Consider the following 9,725-nt stretch of genomic DNA (forward strand, 5'->3'; position numbering starts at 1 on the left):
AAAAAATCTCACACAGAATTAAATGTGGCACAACAAAATGTTCTGAAACATGGCCTAAGTCAATAATGCTGCTATGGCTCGGATTCTAGGGTGGCTTCCTAATGTTTCAGCAAAACAGCACTTCCTGTCAGTATTATTAGGTAATAGCACAAGTCAACCGTCTATGAGTCAAACCGCAGTCATTCACTGGCTTAGACTCCAGGACACCTCCTACATTTACAGTTATTACAGCCACCCTGCAGCCAGAGATAGCATCCAAATGGGATAAACATTTTATCTAATTCAACAGTCTCACTGACATCACGGAATCAAATCTCACCTAAGTGGGACAGAAACAATGCGAGGCTTAAAACTTCAGGTAATTTTGGGATAACAAAGAACGTACCAAAGCTTCATAACTATAAAGGGTCATTAAATATTTTTAACATTGCTATTTCTAAAAGAATACAATAAAACTTCCCACAGAAAGTTCCCAAGAGAGATGGTTAATATGTGAACATATAAAATTTAAACTTATAATTGCTTTTTTTTTAATTTTTATTTAAAAACATTTTTTAATGTCTATGTATTTTTGAGAGAGACAGAGGCAGAGTGCAAGCAGGGGAGGTACAGAGAGAAGGAGACACAGAATCTGAAGCAGGCTCCAGGCTCTGAGCTGTCAGCACAGTGCCTGATGCGGGGCTCGAATCCACCAACCGTGAGATCATGACCTGAGCCGAAGTTAGACGCTTAACGGACTGAGCCACCCAGGCACCCCTAAACTTATAACTGCTTCTGAAAATAAAGTTACAACTATATACTTTTAAACGTATTTATACAGACATTTAACTTCTGATGTTATCTACTCTGAAAATTGGCCACATTAAATAATTCTACCTAGACTATCAGACTATAGCTGTCTCTAACAATTAGCCAACGATGTAATTCAATTTTTTAAATACACATAGGTATTCAGTTTATTTCAACAGAGTAGGAAATTAACCCCGTGGGGATACAAAAAAGAGAGCCACATTCAAATTCTCACACAGCTTATTAGCTCTCCAGGCTGCAGTTTCTTCTCAAGCTTCAGTTTAGCCATCTGTAAAATGGTGATAAAAATAACTCCTGGAATTGTCATCACGCTTAAATGAGAAACTGCCTGACAACTGATAAGGAACTCTCAAAATAGTCACTTGAAAGGGGAGTGGGGATAGGAGAGGAAGAGAGACAAAAAGAAGTTTTACTTCTAGTCTTGTAAACTCCAGATGTTTCTGGGTCCCCATTTTTAAACATCGAGTCGTGATACAACTTAACCACGCCCCAGCTCTACTTCCTCTAAAGCTAACATCTGGGAACACTTGTCAAAGATGAGAAATCTCAGGAGACCCAGCCGCTCAGCTGGTATCGTACTAGAAGCATAGAGAGAAGTTTTCTTTCCACATGTTGGCATGAGGTCTCTTCAAGCAGAAAACCAAAAACAGAGATCTGATCTCAAACAGAGAGACTGAACTAAAACCTGTAAACCCAATCTCTTTGGGCTGGTAAGTTAAGGACGGAAACATGGGAGCAAATCAGGACCCAATTTCAGAAATTAGTGAAGAATGAGTTAGTGAAGTCAGGAACTTTGACTCAACGCTGAGTTCTCCAAGAAGACTCTGTGAAAATGTGGTGGGCAGAGGTGTCAAAGTAGAACACATTTGCGCCATCAGTGGTCTCACGAACCCGCTTCTAGAACAAGTCTTCAAATCACTCCATTCTAGGCAAAACTGAACATGAGCCATTACTCCTCTGTGTACCTGCTTCATGAGTGAGAAATAAAGGTAAGTTAATATCTCTATTAAAAATACTGCACTACAGGGACACACTTCATCAGAATCTCCTAACAGAAAGTACAAATAGCTCGGAAGGTGTGGACGATACGAATTAAAGAGACCAAACGTTGCTTCAGTCAGTACAAAATGTCGGCATGGGAATCTTCACGTAGGAAGGCAGGGATGCGGGAGAGGGCCAGGAAAGACAAGAAAAGAATTGGAGTTGAATGCAGAGCAGGGACAGAAGACAACAGATAAGCTTTGGCTCCAAACATGGCACAAGGAAACCCTTCGGATACAGTAAAAGCCAGAAATGAACCTGGCAAGTTCTTCCAAGGGGGAAGGGAAACTAGCTACTTACCCCTAGCACCCACTACACCAAGATAGGTTGAAAAGATAAAAAAACAAAAAACCCTAAATCAGAGGTCTTTCACACCAAGCTTTACCAAAGCAGGCTCAGTTTAAGAATAACACTAAAAGACCAAGTGCCTGGGTGGCTCAGTTCGTCAAGTGTCCAACTTTGGCTCAGGTCGTGATCTCACAGTTTGTGAGTTTAAGCTCAACATCAGGTTCTTCACTGCTGATGGGGAGCCTGCTTGGGATTCTCGCTCTCTCTCCTCTCTCTATGCCCCTCCCCCACTCACGCTTTTTCTCTCTCTCAAAACTAAAAAAAAAAAAAATAACAACACTAAACGAGAAAAAAAAAAAATCACTCCTGACTTGCTTGAAGCTGAACACCCTGCAGTAGGTTAGGTTTCATTCCATAATTATGGGATAAAAGGCTTAAAATCAGAAGCCTGGTTGAGATCACACGGAGCGTGGAGCGAGTTATAACTACAATAAAATTAATCAGTGAGTGGTAAAATACTAATTTTACCTAACCTGCCCTTTTGTGGAAGCGGTAACAGGTAGATGGAGAGAGCAGATATCTGCTCAGGCTCTTAAATGAGGTTAATCTACCCGAGGGAAAAAGCACAAATGGGAGACCTAAAAGGCCAACGACAAACTTTGGAAAAGTCCCATCTTTTTCCTAGGGTACATCAAAAGAGGGAGAGAAGTAAATAAACTACCATCACACTAATGTATTTTGGGGGAGATAACCCCCAGAGAGAGCAGTGCAGAGAGAGTATGCACATCTGTGAATAACTAGGTTTATTCAATTTACCCAAGATGTTGAACCAAAAAAGTCACTATGCCGCCTACAATAAAAACTGGGGGTTTTCCACCTTTTCTTGTCTTTTACCTGTGTTTTTCACGGATTCAAAATAGTTCAAATATTTTCAACTTCAATAAGAAGCATAAATGCACTAATTATTCTACTGGATGTTAAAATGCCATTTATATTTAGTGCACTCGAAAAACTGAATCTGAGCCCTAATGTTTTACTAAAGCAATATAAAATTCCTTTATGCCTTAATATAAAGTAAAACTGAGCTTGGGGAACAAGTCCCCGGTAATAAAAATGGCTTTTCCTCTGCCTTCCCTGTTATGCCTGTTAATACTGATACGACTATGAAGCGTTCTACGCTGAAAAAGGCTGTATTGACTCACACTCCATTTCGATCCCAGAAAAAAGCTCCATGGAGACAATACTAGACTTCTCAATTAGTTTCTTCACTAACACGTGACGTTATGTTATCCACGCACTCATCCACAGGTTCGGAATCAATCCCTATGAGTTACAGAAATCGGGCAGTGGGCAAATCAGTAAAAATTTTGTGATTCACTGATTATTACTTCTTTAGAATCTACCTGTTATGCCGGTGGTTACTTGGATGCATCTTAAAATGCATTTATTTTATTAAATAAAATACCCCAGAGATAGGCAGTGTGACAGTTACCATCATTTAAAATACGCTCTGTTTCATTTATTCCAATTATAGCTTCTAAAGTATGTTACGTTTAACAGAAGGGACCTGATATAATCCCATTGTTTTACATCCCCAATGAGGAATTCTAGAACTAGGCCACGTACTATTCCAAAAGTATGGAAATATATATTTAGTTATATTTTGATATAATTTTACCTATACTTCTTCAGGTATATGCTTAAAATGTGCTTTTAACATGCATGTTAAAGGGTTTTAAATTAATTACAAACGTAGCATATGCCAAGTAGTATGGGAAAGCTAAAATAAGCCTTAAAGAATTTAGCCTAACTCCTTAGTTGTATAGCTGAGAAAACAGCATGGGTCACTGGCCTATCCATGACCCCAGAGCTAGATTGTGACAAGCAATGGGACTAGAATGTCGTTTTTCTTTCCACTACACTAAATCTCATTTAGTTCTTTCCTTCCCATTGATTTCTCACCTCATCTCTTCTTCAAAAATCTTTTTGGCCATTAAGAGGTTGCACAACTAAAGCAAAATAAAACACCGCTCTGGACTTCATCTGTAAAATCTAAAGAAATGGAAGGATTTAACAAGACATTACACAAAAAAGCCAGGGACAGCACATACCAGGCGGTCATCAAATGATAACTATTATTATTCGTTGTTATTATTATTATTACTACCACAAGGAAGGTAGTGAATTCTTTTTAAAGGTTACATATTAGCATCCTAGGCTGAGGATCCATTTGACCCAACTTGTGCTTAATTATCCTCAGTCGTCTTTCAGGCTGTAACTTTACACTATGATTTATGACCCACCCACAATGACCTTGATTCCCCGCCCCCTCCCCCTTGTACTTTTATGGACTGCTATGCTGCAATATTTTCGAGTAATAACCGGTCAGGTTCTCTCAGCCCTAGAGATACAGACATCCTCCACTGACTGACTCACAAGGGATTTTAAGATGTGACCCAAATATAGCTTGAGAAACCACAACTTTAAATGGACTCCCCACTTAAAATCCAGCGACCTATTTATTACAGCGAATGGTAACAAGCGCAAACTGCTGCCATCCGTGAGCCATTTTCTCAAAATCACTCTTGGATCCGGGGGAGGGAGGCAGAAGGTCAATAAAGGAGCAAACTATTTCTGCTCCTGCTAGTCCTCTGCAGCCCCACACCAGGGATCTGGAAATGAATGAAAGGCTGTGGTAGCATAAATAAACCCGGGATCCCTGCGCAGGTTTCTGGGCGGGGGTGCAGAGAGGGAAAACTGTAGTTTCCAGGCGATAAACTCGGGACACACATTTAACAAATTAAAAAAAAAAAAAAAAATACTACCCCAAATCACCTCGACCGGAGCAGGAACCCACCCCTACCCCTGCCACCAGTTCTGGGAGGGGGAGCTGGCGGGCGGCTGCGGCTCTGCTGCAGCTGCTGAGAGACCCGCCGGGCCCGCGGCGAGCCGGGTTCGGGGCGGGGGGCAGGTGCGGGGAGGGGCTGGACGCGGGGCGGGAGCGCGGCCAGGTGAGGGCGGCGGGCGCCGGGCAGCGGCGGCCGGGGCCCTGCGGGGCGAAGGCGGGGGGCGTGGGGGGAGGGCAGCCGCGTCGGCCCCGCGCCTGCACACACTCACCGGCGCCGGCGGGCTCGGCTCTCGCCGCCGGTGCTCTCGCGGCCGCCAGCGGCTCTTCCCCCTCCTCCTCCTCCTCCTCCTCCTCCGGCGCCGCCGCCGTCTCCCAGGCCGGGCCGCGCTCCCCTTCCGCTTCCGGGAGCCGGAGCGCCGGGGCCGGCGGGGTGGGTGTGCGCCCGCCCGCGCGCCGGAGCCACCGGCTGCCGCCGTCGCGGTCTCCGCTCCGCTCCCGGGAGCCGCGATGGGAGCCGCCGAGGGCCGAAAGAGCAGAAATCGCGCCTTGGCCGGGAGGAGGCGCGCCGCGGGCCCCAGGCCGCTTGCCCCGCGGGACCGCCGTCACCGGAACATTCGTACCTGACGCACCTCGCCGCCTCCGCCCTCCCCCGGTGCCACCTTCCCAGCTGTGCCCTGGCCGTCCTTCTCTTTGTCCCCACACCCTCTCCGTCCCCCCTATGTGGGGAACTGCAGAGAGGCCTCCCTTTAAGGATTGCAACTATCCTCATTCCTTCAGGGATAATGGTCAACAGGCCTCTCTTCCCCTAACGCGCTCTGGATGTCCCCTGGTACCTTGTTTCAAAGCGCGGCCCGGCCCGCAGCACCTGCATCCTCTGGGAACCTGTTAGAAATGCACAACCTCAGATCTGCTGACTCAGTATCTGCATTTTAACAAGATCTCCAGGTGATTCCTACACCTGGAATTGCCCCAGCCAACTAAGATGTTTCCTATTCCTGTGGGCGACCTCAGTCCACACCCAAACAAGCTTTTCGCCGTATGTAAGGAGACATTCAAAAGTTGCCTGATTTCCCACCCCTGCAACCTAGGAAAAATAAGTCGACACAACATTGTAAATAATCCACCTCCCGGTCTGTTAGTATCTTATCGAACATCAGACATACACTAGAACCTCCCCTCTCTTCCCACACCTAAGCTAAACAGTACTTGGGATGCAGTACTGCAATGCCTGCGGTAATGTAGAGAGCCAAGCCTTTGTGTCTGCATGCCACAGGAAGAGACAATGTATGGATAGAAGAATATTACTTGATGCATCAAATCCGAACTTCTTTACAGGATGGTATTGAAAGCCCTTCACAAGCTTACCCCTCCAGCCCTAGCTCAAATTAACTTGGTTCATTTACCCTTCCTAGGATGCCCTTCATCCTTCTCTCTGATGACCTTGATCTAGATTCGGGAGTCAGTTCAAATCCTGCCAGCCCAGAGACCTCTCCCACCAGCGCACTTCGATCACACACACACTGAATCCTGCTTTGGACCCTTATGTTACCTTCTATCGCTAGGGGTTTTGAAACAGGTGACCTTGCATCGCTAGGTATTTTTACACATGTTCTGTTCTGGTTTGCGAATTGATTACAAACACCTTAGGACCTTCAAGACCTAGATCAGTTGTTATCAAAGTCCTCACCGGCACCAGCCCCGGAATGCGAGAGATCCAAATTCTCCAGCTCCATCCCAGATCTACTGTATTAGGAACGTTAGCAGGCGTGAAGCCTAGCAATCCGGTTTCACGAGCCTTCCAGGTGATTCTCATGCACCCTCCAGTTTTAGAACTACTGCCCTGGAATAGTGTCTTCTACCCTCAAAGAAACTCAGTGGTAGGGATTGATTTGACTATACGCAAGTTTTTATCGTCTTTCAGATTAAGAAACCGGCTCTTCCATTTAGGCATAGCAAGGTTGGAAGGCTGTGACGATTGCTCTTGAAAGAATTGTCTTTGATTTTCATAATGCATTTTATGTAGTAGGATTTTTGTGACTTGGTTTGTTTGAAAAGAAATAATACAAATAACTAGTCACTTCAGGAGAAGGGGAAACATGTGGTTTTACTTCCACAATTCAAATACATGAATTGCCTATTATTTTGCCCTCTTTTAGTATTCTGTTGTGAGAGGAATAATATGCGACAAATGATTTCAACAAGTGCCAAAATGAGAATTAGTTGACCAGCACGCAAATGCATGTGACAATGTTAAGTGTATGTATTTTTTGTGCCTTTTTTTTTTTTCACGTGTTAGCCTGTCTCTTATCAGCCAAATCAATTCCACGGAGGATTTTCTAAGAAAGACATGGAAGGAGAGGACACCTGGCTGGCTCAGTCGGTTAAGCATCTGACTTCGGCACAGATCATGATCTCACAGTTCGAGAGCTTGAGCTCTGCGTCAGGTGAGCTCGAGCCCCGCTTCTCTCTTTCTCTCTCTCTCCCGTTTCTGCCCTTTCCTGGGATTCTCTCTCCCTCTCTCTCTGCCCCTTGCTCACTTGCACTCGAAAGGAAGAAAGAAAGAAAGAAAGAAAGAACAGAAAGGAGAAAAGAAAGAAAGGAAGGAAGGAAGAAAAAGAAAGAAAGACATGGAAGGAGAGAAGTGGCAGGAAAAGCATTCTCAAAATCATGAGGCTTCTTAGCATGGGCACTTAAGAAGTATAATCAAGGGCCTATCTATCCCTTATGCTGAAGGTCACCTCATAAACATGACTGTATCATATTGCAACCCACATACTTGACTCCTGTGTTATAATGAGATGGTAAGGGAGATATGGCATCATGTAATCTTTTTGAGGAGATTTTCTATTTCCTGTAAGGATGGGGATAAGATATATGTCCTACACCATATTCTCCCTCCAGAATTGTAGTCTATTTCATCCTTCCTATGACTCACTGGAACATGATTATTAATCAAACTAATATTTATCTGGGAATTGAAAAACGAGACAAGAACAAGCAGCGTTACTGCCACTGCCAACTTAGCTTCTCAACAAAGGCACAGTCAGGGCATTTATGTGGATAAACTCAGCCAACTCCTGTGCTTCTGTGCCGTGACTGGGGAGGACTGGATTTGACTGCAATTTCCAAAAGTCAGTGCAAGCTCAGTCCAGAGTTTAATCAACACTGGCTAATAGCCCTTGGCAGCTTTGGGTGGATGGCGTTCTCCACCTGCCCAGCTGGGTACCATGCCCTAAGCACCCACATTTGATGCACATTCATGATTTCTTGGTTGCTTATAGTCATCTCCCCCATCTGTTTGAGTGGCACAGTGCCCATTCCAGAATAGTCTAATATTCGAATAGTTGTTCTTCACCTCTTTTGGGTTACACATCCCTTTGAGCATCTAATGAAAGCTATGGACCCTCTTCCCAACAGAGTGCATGCCCACACACACACATGTAATTGTAGAAACATGTACATATATATTTATAAATAAAGTTCCAGAAGCTGTCCCACCTTCCCATGCCTCCAGTGAAGTCACGAAAACCAGGTTAAGAATTTGCTGTAGGATACAGAGAGTAGGTAAAATAAACTCTTTTTTTTTTTTCAGGTATCAAAGATAACTCTAAAAACCATCACGTGCTTAAGGGGATGGAACAAAAGCAATGCCAAGCAGAGTTACAAGCAAAGTGCTATGGGAATGCTAAAGAAGCAGCTAGTAGTGTCAACAAAGGGGCTTAGGAGTGGCTTCATGGAGAAAGGTTCTTATATCAACCAAATAAGAATAGGATTTCGACCAGGACAAAGCATCCCTCCGTTGAAAGGGAAAGTGTATGCAAAGGCGCGGAGATGCGAAAGTACAGTGATCCATCTGGTGTGGCTCAAACGTAAAATGCATGGAAAGATAGAGAAGAGAGAGTCAAATCATGGTGAGCTTCAAATCCCATGCTGTTTCCAACGAGAAGCCAATAAGCTTTTGGAGTAAGATAACCTGGACAGACTTTATTCGTGAGTGCCGTGGCATCATCAAAATGCAGAATGGTAGAACATTTGAAAAAGTTCTACACGTCCCAAACTGGAACCTATTAGCGAAGCCACATGGCTTCATCTCAACTTTTTAGGGTCACTTGGTGTTTGTGCTGGAGGTTTCTGTTACGTTAAATCAAGATGAACTCGAAATTCTTACAGTTGGTTAAGTGCCAGTGTGAAATCATATCCTGGTGAGTGTTCAGTGAATTTAGAATCCAGGGCGCTGCAAGAGTTAAAATGTATTTGGAATGAAAAGAATGAAAATCAACTTGGCCTGACAAGAGAGAAGAAGCCCAGCCACTAATTAAGCTGGGAGGAGAGACACAGGTAAAGCCAGCTGCAAAGTTAATAACAAACACCGTTTCTGCCAAGGTCATGCGGTGGATGCAAATTACTATAATGATCCCCTCTTTGGGTGATTACTGACCAATAATGCCCCAGACCACTTGCTATTTTCGTCTATTATTAGAGACACCCAATTTCTTGGCCACCTTCACCTCATGACAGCACCCAATTCCTAATGAATTCCCTCTTTTCCTAATCCCACCTCAAAACAAAAACCAATCTCAAACTGATCCCTGCTTCCCTTAGACCATCTTCAAAATCCTCCAGTGAAAACCCACTGACACTGAGCTCGCCCCGCCTACTTGTCTAATGGCACTTCTTTGAAGGGCCCTCCCTCCTGGAAAGGCAAGAAATCTGATTTTTGTCAGGCTACGGGCTTGTC

The 9,725-nt window shown here is 44.4% G+C and overlaps 1 protein-coding gene across 8 annotated transcripts in view; it reads right to left on the bottom strand.

The window, feature by feature from the left end:
* The window catches only part of ZDHHC21 (zinc finger DHHC-type palmitoyltransferase 21), a 69,066-nt gene extending 63,714 nt beyond the window's left edge, over nt 1-5,352 (bottom strand). For 4 of the 8 annotated variants that reach the window (XM_042963403.1, XM_042963399.1, XM_042963402.1 and 1 more), the window contains exons 1-2: nt 4,102-4,397; nt 3,342-3,462 (exon numbers count right to left, since the gene is read on the bottom strand). The gene's annotated coding sequence lies outside the window, so the exon portion shown is untranslated. Of the gene's footprint in view, nt 1-3,341; nt 3,463-4,101; nt 4,400-5,256 lie in introns of those variants that run through there. The other 4 variants (XM_042963397.1, XM_042963400.1, XM_042963396.1 and 1 more) reach the window with 4 other exon arrangements.
* Nucleotides 5,353-9,725: the final 4,373 nt, after the last annotated feature.

This window comes from Panthera tigris, chromosome D4 (assembly GCF_018350195.1).
Source record: "Panthera tigris isolate Pti1 chromosome D4, P.tigris_Pti1_mat1.1, whole genome shotgun sequence".
Classification (NCBI taxonomy): Eukaryota; Metazoa; Chordata; class Mammalia; order Carnivora; family Felidae; genus Panthera; species Panthera tigris.